Raw genomic sequence first — 15100 nt, forward strand, 5'->3', positions numbered from 1 at the left:
ATGATTCCCAAATCTCCCTTAAATGCCCACTGGACATTTATATTTGGCTTGGACCTTTGTCACCTAAAAACTCTAAATGCCCACTCAAATCAGCTCTACATACATATTAACTTTCCTATTTCTATCAAAGAATAACACCATGAAGAAGCAACAAATTTACATTAAATTTCCTTACCTAAAAATGTTATTCCACGTGGGAGGGAGGGAGAGAGGGAAAGACGGAAGAAAGGAGAAAGGAAGGAAGGAAAGGGAGGGAAAAGAATATGAAGAAAAAAAGGAACTCTAAACCTGAGGTGAGGTAAGAGAATATGAGTATGATACAAAGGAGAAAGTTGGGGGGAGGGAGGGAATGGAAAGAGAGAATTAGAGAGGGAGCAAGAATACTCCCCAAATACCAGTGTCATTTCCAGGTCTTACCTTTATTACTCAGAAACCTGTACTCTTTGGAAGTCCATTCAATCATAATTTGCCACCCAATCAAAATTATGATCACTATCATATACAACCCCTCCCTTCCCCACAACTACTCTCAGATCATTCTTTCTCCTTTCTGAAGTGGGTCAGCACATGCCTGGCTCATCATATTCCTTTCCTTCCAAACTCTTGTCCTTGTATTAGGGGCCTTTAATGTCCACTGAACTTCTTCCTCAAACTACCTAAACTCCCAATTCTATAACCCTATTAAATCCCATACTTACTCATCCTTCAACCCCCGTCAGTTCACACACAAGGACAGTCATATGGTAAGTCTCACTATCATGCCTAAGTATTCCAATTCCCTAGTTAGAAATTGTTATTCCCCTAATTATAACCTTCTTTCATTCCACCCCTCCCTTCTCCTCTAATCTATTACCTCCTTTCATTCCATCTCTCCCTACCCTTCACCAGTTATAAACCTATTCTTTCCCCTCATCCATACCTTCAATCCCTCTATCCTTCAGTTTTTCCCAATCCATTACTTCTGCTAGTACTTTACTTTCTTCTCACATGAACATCAACCCAATATTTATCAGTCATTTAAACTCTACACTGTGTTGTATTTTCCAATCACTTATGTTATCATTGCTCATTTCTTGCCAAACTTCAGCCCTGGATCATTCTCAACATCATCTTCTTTTCCATTGGAGTTATGAAACATAGCTGGGGACATCTCAAAACTGAGCTGATTGGATATGCTGTAAATTCATGTTACCTAACATCAACTGGGCCTTTCGACTGGACTTTCAGGCAAGCAAGGCAGTTTTGTTTTTCCTTCCTGACTTCCTATCTCACTCCCCACAGAAGCTATTCCAATTTTCTTCCTTCTTCAAGCTTCCCATACCTTCTTCTAACCCCTCTCTTTCAGTGGAGGACCTTGATTCTTTAATTAGAAAATGAGGCCATTTGACCTCTTCTTCCATTCTCTTCATCTCAGAAACACTTGTATGCCATTATATCTTAGAATCTAGGACTAAAGAGAATTGGACATGCAAATAAGTCTGGCATACTCTGTAGATTTTGGGAAAAACAGATTTCAAATGATTCAGAGGAAGGTTGAGTAGGATTCCACAGACAAATTTTATAGAGGAAGTCAGCCCAGGAGGGATGGGAAGCACTCAAAATGATAAATCCTAAAGACATAAAGAGAAACAAATCAAAAAGAGACTAATGTGGGTGTATGGACAACCTAGCAACCAACTTAGATTTTTTTAAATACATAAACACAAGATGGAAACAGAAGCAGGCAAGAGGGAATACAAAATCATTGCATTTCAGATCACTAGGCCCAGATGAACCATATTCTCAGTTACTAAAAATAAATGACAGCTGTCACTGCTGAACTGTGTTAAAGACCTTTGAAAAATCATAAACAAAGAAGAGGGCTGAGAGGACCTATGGGATGGGAGGACAGAAGTTAGTCTCATTTTCAAAAAAGAATAAAGTCTGACAACTATAGGCCAATGAGCTTGATTTAAAAATACCTTCTGAAATGATAATTTCTCCAAAGAGAAATAAATATCCTAGGTTGCCCAGTCTAACATTCTCAATACGAGATCTAATGGATGCGTTATACTACAGATAATAAGTATTACAATATTTAAAGACAATCAGTAGGTCTCTATTTCTATCATCTCAACCCTAGCATTTGTGATACCTAACCAATCACACCTACTTATGGCATTTACAGAAGCCAGTAGCAAACAAATGAATTATAGGCCTATGCTTCCTGATATGCTCTCTACATAAAGCTTTCCTGGACTCTCAGTCTGGTCACATGGTATCCTCAGCCCCTCTCCCCAGAATCTCTTGAAACCAAACTAACACCAATAAAATCCCCCTCTGGGAATTCCTTGGAGAGGGAAGGTGCAGGAAATAACGGAATAGATAGGAGACTAAGAGAAAAAAGGAACCAATTAAGGGGTAATGCCATATGAATAAATAACAAAGCTTTTCTTCTGTGCCTGATTTAAAAAAAAAAAAAACCTGCTCAAGTTAATTCTAAAGGGGCTCCCAAACAAGGCAATTATTTTTCAATGGCAACACTTGCTTAGAGATGGAGGTGTGTGTGTGTATACATATACACATATACACATTAGTATATATCTTTCTGATAAACATATAAAAAGAAAATCATTAAATGGATATAAAGTATAACTAAAACAATTATTTTAAGTGGCTGATAAAAGCAAAAAATAGTGAATGTGCTGGTGATGGTTACAACATGTTCATGAGGCAATATGGAAGACCTGAGGTTGAAACCGTAATACTTAATTCTCTGAGTTTGGCTAGCACTCAAAGCAGTTGAGAGGTTTTTATTTTGTTTGCTTTCTAAACCCGGTAAGACAGCAGAGGACAGAAAATTCATCACAAGATATCTGGTTCTATCCTCTGCCTGAGGTTGTATTTTGTAAGCAGAAATTCATGTTGCTACTGTACATGAGAGCAGCTCAAGGAAGTAAAACCCTGGGAAAGGTGCTATTATTATCCCCATTTTACGGATGTGGAAACTGAGGCAAATAGAGGACTTGCCCAAGGTCACACAGCTAGTAAGTGCCTGAGGCCACATTTGAACTCAAGTCTTCCTGACTCCGGGCCCAGCACTCTATCTACTGCACACCTTGCTGCCTAGGATAGGCAATCTATCCTTTCTCTTCTCCCCCTTTTTGCACCTCAAAATGCTCATCATCCCTCATTCTATGATGAGAATGTGAAAAATCTTGCCAAAGCTAACTTCTCCTTTTGCCACCTCTCCAAGCTTACCTGCAAATCTAATGGACTTTTCTCAATTTCATTCTACTTGGCCTAAGTAACTTTTGATACCGTAAACCATTTCCTCCATCTGGATATTCTCTCCTCCCGTGGCTTCCATGACAATGTCCTCTCCTCCTCCTCATCATATCTGCCTGACCATTTTTTCTCAGTCTTCTTTTCTGAATCAACATTCTCCTCTGGCTCATTAAGAACAGGAGTTCTCCCCAAGTCAACCAGTACTTGTTTCTAGTCCCTATTCTCTCTCTACATTCTCCCTTGGTGAAGTTAGCCCAAGATGGATGGATCAACAGATTGAATTATTCTCAAATCTATATATTCAACTCTAAGTCCAGTTTTACATTACCAATGGCCTATGGCACAACTCTACCTGGATAGCCCAAAGGTATCATATTCCTCTATTATCCTCCCCCAAACCCACTGATCTCCCAAACTAATCTTTTTCTGCTGAGGGCAATACTATCCTTAAAAGTCACAATTTCTTAATCATCCTCAACTCTTCCCTCTCCCTCAGCTCTTAGATTCAATCACTTGTTTAGTCCTACTGTAGAAAGAGAATCAACATCTATTACATCCCTCTCCAATCACACAGAACTCTAGCCTCCATCTCTCACCTGGACCAATGCAATAACATCATCATTAGTCTTACTGCCTCTAGTCTCTCAAAATTCATATAGTGAAAATATACATTTAGCCACATTGTCCCTTCTTTAAAAAAAAAAAAAACCCAAACCCTTTAGGGTTTACTATTTAGCCTCTAGGATAAAATACAAAATCCACAGACTGGTTTTTAAAGTCCTTCACAATCTATCTCCAATATATCCAGTCTTATTTAATAATATTTCCCCTTCACATTAATTCTTTTCCAGTCAAATTAGCCTGCTAGCTATCTCTTGTACAAAGCATTCGTTCCATCTCTCAAGTCTGAAATACTGTCCCTCTTATACCCGACCTTGTGGAATCCCTAGTTTTTGTTAAAGCACCACTCAGGTGCCACCTCCCATCAAGAGGCATTTTTGATCCACTCAGCTCCAGATACCCCCCCCCCACACACGTGCATATCTATAAATATATACATACACACACATTTTTGCTAGCAAGTGATTTTTTCATTTTTGTTTTGATATGCACTACACATTGCACATAGTAGGTGCTCAACAAACATTTGTACAACTGAATTACAAAACATAAAAGCCTTTTGTAAGAACCTAAATTACTATAAGTGCAAGAACTACCTATTCAACTTTGGACAGATGTTTTATTCCTATTAAAGATTTTATATCAAAGGAAATTTCAAATGCCTGAGAGTAAAATATACTTCAAAATTGTATATATATTTGAACATATAGTCTAAAGAGATTATATGTTCCTTGCTGAATGCAACTAATGTTGATATGTATGCTTATTTTTGTTGTAAAGTTTAATAAAAAAACTTAAATGAACACATTAGTTCAACATGAATTGTAAACTCCACAGGTACTAAATAAAATATTTTCATCCACCTGCAAGATTTTATAACCGTTTTAACACAACTATAAAGGTATGTGTAACAACCAACCAGCATTTCACAATTCACACCCTTGAAGGTCTTAATTCTCATGTCAAGGCCTAGAAACAAATTCTCTTACAATGTCATTACATTTTTCACCGTTTGGGTACCAAAAATGTTTCTATAGTCTACCAAGTTGCAAAAAGTTCAGTGACAGTAGGAAACCATTGAATAGCCCCTAAACTTTTTTGTAACCAAGATTCTCCCTGATACTTCCCATCTAGCTTTGTTTAAAAAATACATTTCACATTGTCTTGCAATTTTTATATTCTTTTCCTTCCTTTCAAGACTCCAAACTATTTATTTCCATCTTCTCCATTAGTAATTGCTCATCCCTATGTTTTTCATTCCTTCTTTAACAGAGCCTTGAAAATAAAAGCAAAATCAAAAGAAAACAAAACTGCCATCCACTTACATAGTCCCACTTAGCTTAACTACAAATGTTTAAATAGACATGGAGACAAAAACAAGGCGGCACAGCAGCAGCAAGCCAAAGATAGTAAGACCTATAACTTCAACTGACTCGGGCCTGCTACCTGAGAAAATGATTCAATTCACAAATTAAAGAAATAACATATTTACCAAAATTAGCTGTAAGACCACCTTAATAATTCTACTTCTTCCCTAATTATTTCTCTAAACCAACTCCAACAACATCTTTCAGTCCCTACAGAGGTCTATGTGAACCAAGTATTCTACTTGTAAAAAATACATTCAGTTACATTAATATTTTAGACTAAAGCATAAAATTTCATAAGGCAGCAAATAAATCTTAATATACTAACCCAATCATAAAAGTATTATTCTACTCTCATACTGTACATTTAAAAAGGCTTAAATCTTTTAATAACTTTAGTCTCCAAAGTTTTATAGAAATAAAAATCAAGTCCCAAAAAGAATATAAAGTTTAAAACTATAAGATTTATAAAAATCAAATAGAAAGGGGGAAAGGTATCTAAAATTCAGGCTCTGAGACTTGTAGACAAATCTTAGATAAATAATATTAAAATGAACAATGAAAGTCAATACAATAAGCTTAAAGATCCTTCCCTTCCCATGAAGCACAAATAAAGTAATAAAATACTCTGAAGAAAAAAATTGCTCATTTTTAATAAGTCATGTCTCTCATTTCACTAATACAGCTACTGTTCATTATTATTCTAATAAAATTACTTTAATGGCCCAAGCTAGCCTGCCTTGATATGTAAGAAACATGCCCTAATCACTAATTTGATCAAGTTCATCATATAAATATGTGATCCTTTCATCTTCTAGACCAGTGATTCCCAAGTGACGACAAAATGGCAAATGGCCCCAAGCTACTCCTAGCACAACCACAAAAGGTATTCAGCACCAAAATATATAACATTAGCTAGCTGGAATTTACACAGCACTTCAAGGTTTGCAAAATGTTTTACAAATATTACCTCATTTTAACCTCAGAAAACTTTGGAGATAGGCACTACTATTATCCCGATTTCACAGATGAGAAAACTAAGGCAAACAGCAGTGAAATGCCATGTCTAAGGCCAAATTTAAATTCAGGACTTACTGTGCTAGCCACTGCACCACCTAGCTGACTCTAAACCATAAAAACTGAAAATCTCATTGACAACTTAATTGCAATACTTGTGGCAAAACTCATCAACTGCTTGGCCAAGCTGAAAGTTTAAAGACGACAGGTAAGAGAGAGACTAAGTAACTACTGTATAATAAGTTGGGATAATTTCAAGTAGAAATTTAAAAAGTCAAAAGGAGCCATTAAAAAGAAACAAGTGACACAAAGTAACCTTAATGTGACAAAGTAAGAGATAGGATGATTCTATCAGCCATTGTAAGGAAATATGTCAAACAACAAAAGAATCTGATGCAGTAAAAGAGTGGCAGCTATCACCTGAAACCAAAGGATGTTATTTATATGTACTACTTACAGAACGCTTTCAGTTATACTCACGTAAGAAAACATAAGGAATATTATCATCATCAAACATGTTCCTACAAACATTCCCATTGAACCTAGGAAACTAAGTCACACATAAATCAACCAAGCTACACTAGGCTCCAAGTGCCCCCTAGTGCAGGGGTGGACAACACAAGGCCTCCAGGCTACACGTGGCCCTTGAGGTCCTCAACTGCAGTCCTTTGACTGAATCCGAACTTCACAGAACAAATCCTTTCATTATGGGGATTCCAGATTCTAGTAGTTGGTACTAAATAAGCCTCATGACCAATCACCTCTTTCCAATACTTATATTTACCCCCCCCCATTATCTTCCCCCTCCTCCAGGGATTTTGCATCTGCATTGCTCCCCCACTGCCTCTTTCAAGGCTTACAGATTTTAGGCAACCGTTCCCCTCCTCTTCTTTTAATCCTTGATGCCTAGTGTTTTAATCAAATCAACAACTAGGTCAAAAAGATTATCTGTAATGAGGAAAAAGAAAGAGGATAGATGCCAGCATAGTTATTAATTAATAGTTTGGACTTCTCAACACCTCCTTCTGCATTTAATTTCCTAACCCAGTCCAAACCCCTACATACTCCTACATACTAAGGTGTATGTAACCACTTTGGGGTATGTCTTAGTGCACAATCTTCTCTGGTATAGGTTGGACTAGATGGCTACTGAAATTCCTTCCAACTCTGAAAATCTACAATTTTATGAAGAATAAAGGATATTAGTTCTGAAGTGAAATCACACATATAACCCAAAGTCATCAATACTTAAAAAGCCTTCCAGAGGACACTAAAGTTCCACTTCAGAACCTTCACAAATGTCCTCATCTACCAATCATTTTCTAATCAAACTTTTTCCTCAAAGCACTAGCCTTCATGTTTAAAAAGATGAGTTAAATGCTAAATTAAAAATAAAATGATCCTCCCCATCCCTCCACAGTGTAAACAATAGTTTCCCAATTACAAATGAAAGATTTCTAAATTATTAACACATAAGAGCCAAAATGAGAGGGTTTTGCTACATCATTTCTAAAGTCACAGTTCCTAAAAATCCCATGACTTTGATTCTATAATTAATTCAAACTACTTAATCCTGAGGTAACATTTTAACTTTCTCTTAAAAAAAAAAAAAAAAAAAAAAAGGACCAATTTTCAATATCTGATGATAAAACCTATTAGGATTAATGTAAGCTTTAAGTTTAATAATTTGTACTTTAAACATTAATTTAACATAAATTTAACAAAAGTGCTCTCATTTACATTCTTTAATTTATTGATTATTGTTGCTGATTATTTCAATATTTCAAAAACTGATTAATACTTTAGTTACAAAAGCTATGAAAAGTATTTAATGACAAGCAGTTACAACACTTTAGATATTACCAGTACAAGTTAGTAGTGGGTACTTAAAAAAGCCAAAGAAAATTTTTCTGAGAACGTTGCTGTGCTTTCTCTTAGCATGATCTATCCATCAATATTAATAATATCTCATGTGCTGAAGATGGACAATAATCTAGGCCAGGAAGGAATACAATAATGGTAGTTAGTGCCTTCTCTCTGTTGATTATTTCCAATTTAAAATCCAGTATATAATTGTCTGTACATGGTTGCTTGCATGTTATTCTCTCTCCCCGATAACCCCCCCCCATTAGACTGTGGGCTCCCTGAGAGCAAGGGACTAGCTTTTTTGTTTGGTTTTTGCATTGTTTTATTTCTGCCTTTCTTTGTATTCCCACCACTTATTTTACAGTGCCTGGCATAGCAGGGACTTAATAAATGCCTGCTGACTTGAAGGGAAGTGGTTTCAGAAATAATAATCCAAACACTGCTTTCATTAGTCTCAAACTACTCCTTGTTGCATGGTGGCTATCTTTTAACACCAATATTCTCCTGGTGATGCTATATGGCCATAACTCATCAAGCACCTTGCAGACGACACAAATGAGCAATGATGGAAGGAACCTAAGAGGTCATCCAGTCCAAGCCCCTTTTTTCTAGATGAGGAAACTGACATCCAGGAAAGTGAAAGGACTTGCCTAAGGTCACACAGGTATATAATTATCCAAGGTAAAATTTGAAAACAAGTGCTCTGACTCCAGAATCAGCGCTCTTTCCACCGCTCACTTGGTGAGTTTAAGTACTCTACAGGATATGACCAATGATAACTTATACACAAGAAACAGAAAAAAAGATATCACCAAGGTCAAGTGTGAAGAGAAAAGTAGCAGGGCAATTCATACATCACATATAGCAAAAGACAAGGATTACAAAGGGGCAACTCAAATGCTGCACTGATGTCCACAGGAGAAGCCTTCAATGTTTATGAGGGTTGTTCTCTGGAGGATTTATGAAAAACACAAACAAGACGGAACGTAAAAGCTAAAACACACTAAAGTACACATTTTAATAGGCATTTTTAAAAAGCTTGAAAACAAAGCATTGAAAATGAATAAATCACTGATTTGTTTGTGTTTTGTTTGTTATGTTGTTTCCTGTTTCTAGTGGTTCCTCCTATTGGTTCTAATTCTTACTTATAACATCACTAATGTGAAAATATGTTTAATAGGAATATATATGTATAGCCTATATCAGATTGCTCGCCATCTTGGGGAGGGAGGTGGGGAGAGAGGAAAAATTTAAAACTCAAAACCTTATGGAAGTGATTGCTGATAAATCAAAATAAATTAATTAAAAAATTTTTTTTAAAAAGCCAAAACTTCTCCAAAGTTATCACATTAATAGTAATACTAAAACCTATCATTACTTTTTAACATAGTCTGAACATATAAAGGTGCTAAACAGAATTATTGATATAAGGTTAAGAAAGTTCTTAAAACTATCAAAAAGCTTTTTTATCACAGCACTGAGAAAACAATAAGAGCAAATCAGAATAATTCTCATGTGCTTAATAAAAAGAGGGGAGAGAAGAGCAGCATGCTGAAATGCTTTTCCTACTCTACAGAATATAGTATTTATAGTTTAAAATGAAGTTAGAAAACTTAGTAAAAGGCCTCAGACCACAGATCAGATGCCACAGATAACCTAACATGCCTTTTAGAATAATTAACCTTAACCAAAAGTCTAAAATGTCTTTTTTTCAATGAATTTAATGACAGAAGCATCATCTTGAGGAAAGATAAACTAACCATCACTATAAATGTCAGTAAATTATTGTACCTTTCTCTTCTTTCAGTCACCACTTCCCACCCCCATCCCCCAACATTTTTTGGATTAGTTCAGGTCAAAAAATATTAGAACTGAAGTGACCTTCAAGATTATCCAAGCCAGCCATGAGTTTCCAAGATGAAAGTAAGGCACAAAGAAATGAAGTCAATCCCAGCAGGGACAGAGACCAGGAAGCAGCTGACAGTGAAAAGGATTGACTGGCATTTCTTAAACTTTCAGGAGTACCATGTGAAAGCAATTAAATTTTGCTGCTAAACTTCCCCAAACCCTACCCTGCCTTCATACTTTGAAGGAGGGTGGTAATAATGGAATAACAGCTTCAAGGGCTATCTACCTTGCTCTGTCTCTACCTGTCTATCTATCTCTACATTGGCTTGTTCAATCTAGTCAATATAGCAATTAATCTCTACATAAAATTTGACCAGTTCTTTCAATACCCAACTCATTTGATATTAAAAAGGTACATTTTGCTATAAAACTATAATTAGTGATCACAGCAGTTGCCAGTATGATTTCTGAGTCTAAAACAAATTTCCAATACAGAAAATACATCAAGTATACACATCAATGAAAAAAAGTAACAATACCACATTCCCAGGGATCCCTAGTCAACAAGTCTGTGATTCTATTATTTTTAAATATTAGGGGGGAAAAGTGAACTATACAAATTTGTAATCAGCATCTCAAATTTCTTTTAACATCATTATGAAACTAAAATTTGGAGATCAACAATATCAAGTTTCGTGTGTGTGTTTTATTTAGTATTGCCAATTATTCAGGTTATTTTCACAGGCAGAACACAAACCTTCAATTCTTTATTTCAAGTTTTTACCAACATACATTAAGCCAGTAACTTTACTCTTTGGTCAACATTTATGATGAGTGACTAACAAAATTAGCATTGAGGACTGTCCATCACATAAAATACAGTTTCTATCTTATCAACAAGTAAAATTTTTGTAATCTTTTATGTGTAACCATATATTAAGTACAGTCAAATATAGATAAATGCCTTCATATGAGAAAAGGTTTAAAGTAGTTATCACTCACAAAAGTAATTTACCAAAGACATGTTTATATTTAACAATGCCACTCAAAATGATGTTAACTTAAAACATTTTAGGGATGCTACTATCTTACATAAACTATGATCATCCAATTATCCAACCATGTTCTAACTAAACCCCTAGCAGAACTGAGGAATATGGTAAATCCCAGGCTTCCAGGTATTGCATTAAGATCAACATACCCCATTTTCATGATGTTAACCAACTTATAATTTTTCTTTATACCAAATATTTGAATTTTTAAACAAGAATAGTTGTTTCTGACCTAGTCAAGTTAAAAACCTGCTCTTCCTGGAAGTCTTGATCATTTCAAATAGACTACTGCATGCACCATACATACCTTCAAATCAGTCTCAAGGGGTTGGAAATTATATGTTAATTACTGAGTATATATATTTTATTCTACTACAACCAGAAATGGTATAACATTCACTGTTATGAGTATTGTAAAAAAAGATGATTGATTTGCTCATCATTTTTAACCTAACACTAAGTGAATTCACCACAGAAACAAGAGGACACACAAAGAACTGAGGAAATCTTAACTAACATGCAAGAAAAAAACTGAAATTACACCATACTGATAATGCAATACTAATGACTGTTGCAGAAACAGTGATAGGGATAAAGATATAGCAAAATAAGTCCACACAAAAAAGAGAAAAAGACAACAGAGACACTAAGAGAGGGCAAGAAGCAGGAGAAAGAAGAAAAAGATCAATGGATTTGGAGTTAGGGAACCTGGATTCAAATTTCCATCTATACCTACCAGAGGTGAGACCTCAAGCAAATCACTTAAACATCTCTGGGTCACAAGTTTCCTCATCTGTAAAATAAGGCACTACACGGGTCTTTTAAGCCCCTAGATTAAGGGATTAAAAAAAAAAATCAGAAAAATTCCCACACAAAAAAGCCATAAATGGCTGAAAACCTAGTCTCAATGATAAATAATGTAAGCAGATAAATACAGATCTTAGATCTATCTAAATACATACACAAACACACTTCCATAATTAAACAGCACAGCATAGGGATAAAAGACCAACCCGAGTCAGGAAGATCAGGGTTCAAGTCTAGCCTGTGTCACCTTGGGCAAGTCACAGCCTCTCAGTGCCCTAGACAACTCTCCAAAACTATAAATTGCAGACTAGATGCCAAACAGAATTGGTAGGAGTTTCCTACATTTAGTCAATAAAAAAAAACAAACATTTTAAAAGATAAACTCCTAACATAGATTCACTAGGCCTATGAAACACTTCTGAGAAGAATTGTACTTGAATACTTTACTGTCTGTCCTTGTTATAATAAAAAAGGAAGCCTGTATTACTGGAAGAGGCAAATATAAAAAACTAGAATAACTTGCCTCATTGTTTACTTAGGAATGCTCTATTTAAAAGTGGGCCAACTATAAGAACTTGGCTATTGCATAACATAAAATAATAAATTAAATACCAATGTCTATTAAAATTCAGTTTTGGTGACATTTCTTTATCCTCTAGAACATATGGAGATTTATTTGTTCATCCTTGTACAAATCTACACTCATGCCATGTAGCAAATTCAAAGGAGTCTTGTGTTAACCCTAACAATCAACCTCAATAATCGTCATATCACAGGAGATGTCAATATTTTAACAACAACAAAATTCAAAGTAGATACACATCCCCAAGGCCCAATTCCTAAACAACTTTTAAAGAATGACAGTCTGCCAAATTTATTTTGATATATTAAGCACGTGGTGCTTATTTAAAGAGGTCTGTTTTAAAACATTTCTAAATTGTGCATTTTTCTTCTTTTAAAAAAGTTTTCCTGGGGCTGCTGATTTTAGGGCAGTTAAGCTCTAAATCAATATGAGAAGTCGGTGATGCTTCAAGAGTCTGCACTGACACACAAGAGCAAAGATCTGACTTCTTTTAAACTACATGTGAAGGAGTGACTTCAAGACTTAAGAATCAACTCTGTTTAATCCTCATCCAACCCTTCATTTACATAGCAAGTGTCTATAGCTTGTCCTTTAACTCTTAGTAAGTACTGGAAGAATGAGACAGAGTAATTAAAAAAAACTACAAATAAAGCAGGTCAACCTACATTCAGTGTAGGGCCTCTGACAGAATTAGTGGGGCGATTCAGCCACACTGGGTCTAGACACATTGGGTCTAAAATCAGTCCTGGAGACACGAGATTCCGTTTAAAGCTTTCATTTTTTCAAAGAATGGCGACACAAGAGAGCTACAGTTAAAAGAACTAGACGATAAAACAGAGGGAGGAGGGAAGGATGAAGGAGAAAACATAAAAGCAGCCATTTAAAGAAAATAAAGGATATGGCTTAAAATAATGGTTGGGAGCAATGACAAGATAAAGAAAGGTCTGCCGAAAAGTGAGAAGGAAATCACAAATGGGAAGGGATGCAGGGGTCCAGGGGAGAGAAGACTGCAAACCCGGCAGAAGAGGAAGGAATGATTTAAGGCCCAGAGTAAGTGCAGGAGTGCGGACCCCCTCCACCACCACCCCACTCCCCCCGGGAAAGAAAGAGAAAGCAGCTTCCTGACTGAGGAGCGAGAAGCAGCAAGAAGCTGATTATTTAACAACATTTGTTGCTCCGCCGCTAGGAGCTGACCTCTGAAACGCATCCATCGCTTCCAACCCCGGGCCAAAGCCGAGTAAAGGGCCAGGGCAGAGGCCTAGCCGGGAGTCGGGCCTGGCGTCCCGGGCTCCCGGAGGGGTGGGGGAAGGGAAGGGGATTAAGCAGCCGAAAAGGGCCTCCGAGGAGGAGCACCTCGACCGTCACCCTCGGAATCTTTCTCCCCCTCGCCCGAAGCAACGGGCGGCGCTTACCTGGGGCGGGAAGACAGAGAGGTCCCTCGGGTCTCGCTCCGGCCCCGCGTAGAGTTCCCCCCCACCCCCGCCGCACTTAATCCCGGGATCCCAACGGAGGCGCGGCCCCTCGCCGCCGCTGCTTCCTCCTCTGCCCCGGCCTCGGCCGCCGCGCCTCAAGGGCTGTTTACACCGTCGGGCCCTTCACACCGCCACCGCCGCTGCCTCCTTCCCTCCACCTCAGCGCCGTCGCTGCTGCCGCTGCCGCCGCCGCCGCCGCCGCCGCCTCCTCCGTCGCGGCCTCGTCTCTCTGGGGCATCTTCCAACCACCGACCCCTGAGAAACAGAGACTCCAGCCGCGCCGGCAGGAAACTCCCCCGCAACTGCCAACGGGGGACGAGTCGGTCAGAACCCGGGCGGCTTCTCCGCCATTGAGCAGCAGCAGTAGCAGCAGCAACTCGGCTCCTTCTGCGATGGGTGCCCCCCCCTCCTCCTCAAGTCCGCGTTCCTCTCCGCCCCTCCGTGGGCCCCGCCCCCAACCCCGCCCATTAGGAAGCCACGCGCTCTGTCACGGAAGCCGGTTCGCTGAGTGGCCTGTCGGTCATTGATCTCTTGTCCAGTTGGGCTCCCTATTGCAACTCCGCATTTCATTTCCCCCGCCTCCACGGCCTCGCCTCTGTTCCAAATCTCCCATTGGGCACCAACGGCCTTTCTCAATTGGACAATATCTACGTCCATCAAACACCGCCCACTAAGGAAGACCCATCCTCTTAAAGCGATTTGTTTCATGCTTAACCAGACTCAGCAATACCTTCCCTTCATTGGTGTCGGTGGCCTACTTGATCATAAGTCAAGGGAGCTGTCAATCAAACACCGCCCATACGCTTGGCCATCTTGCTGAGCCCGACCCTAACCATTCCCTTTCTCTATTGGTCCAAATTGGCTCAAACCTTCACGTCATTGGCTTTCTCTGGTTGTCTATCACTGAGCCAATTTCCAAGTCCGTCACACCGGCTTTTTTTAAATGGGAAGCAAAAGGCGGGGAGATCTCGGAAACGCGATTGGCAGGACTCCCCTATCAATCAAACTCGGAGTCCCCATCTACCTCCGGCGCGTCCCTATGAAGAGTTTTCCCTGCTGTTCCCGACCTCTAAACCCTGCGTACAAGCAAGCTCCAAAAAGGAACCAACAGACCACCCAGGTTTGGGCTTAGAGGCCCTACACCGCCCCGGATTGCAAGCATTGAATTCTGATTGGTGGAAAAAGTCGTCCTCGTTCCTC

The 15100-nt window shown here is 38.4% G+C and overlaps 1 protein-coding gene across 2 annotated transcripts in view; it reads right to left on the reverse strand.

Moving 5' to 3' along the window:
* PPM1B (protein phosphatase, Mg2+/Mn2+ dependent 1B) overlaps positions 1 to 14026 on the reverse strand; it is a 76620-nt gene extending 62594 nt beyond the window's left edge. The window contains exon 1 of one of the 2 annotated variants that reach the window (XM_027865262.1): positions 13841 to 13937. The gene's annotated coding sequence lies outside the window, so the exon portion shown is untranslated. Of the gene's footprint in view, positions 1 to 13840 lie in introns of both variants that reach the window. The other variant, XM_027865261.1, reaches the window with a different exon arrangement.
* Positions 14027 to 15100: the final 1074 nt, after the last annotated feature.

This window comes from Vombatus ursinus, unplaced genomic scaffold, assembly GCF_900497805.2.
Source record: "Vombatus ursinus unplaced genomic scaffold, bare-nosed wombat genome assembly UNPS02014778.1, whole genome shotgun sequence".
In the NCBI taxonomy this organism is placed as follows: Eukaryota; Metazoa; Chordata; class Mammalia; order Diprotodontia; family Vombatidae; genus Vombatus; species Vombatus ursinus.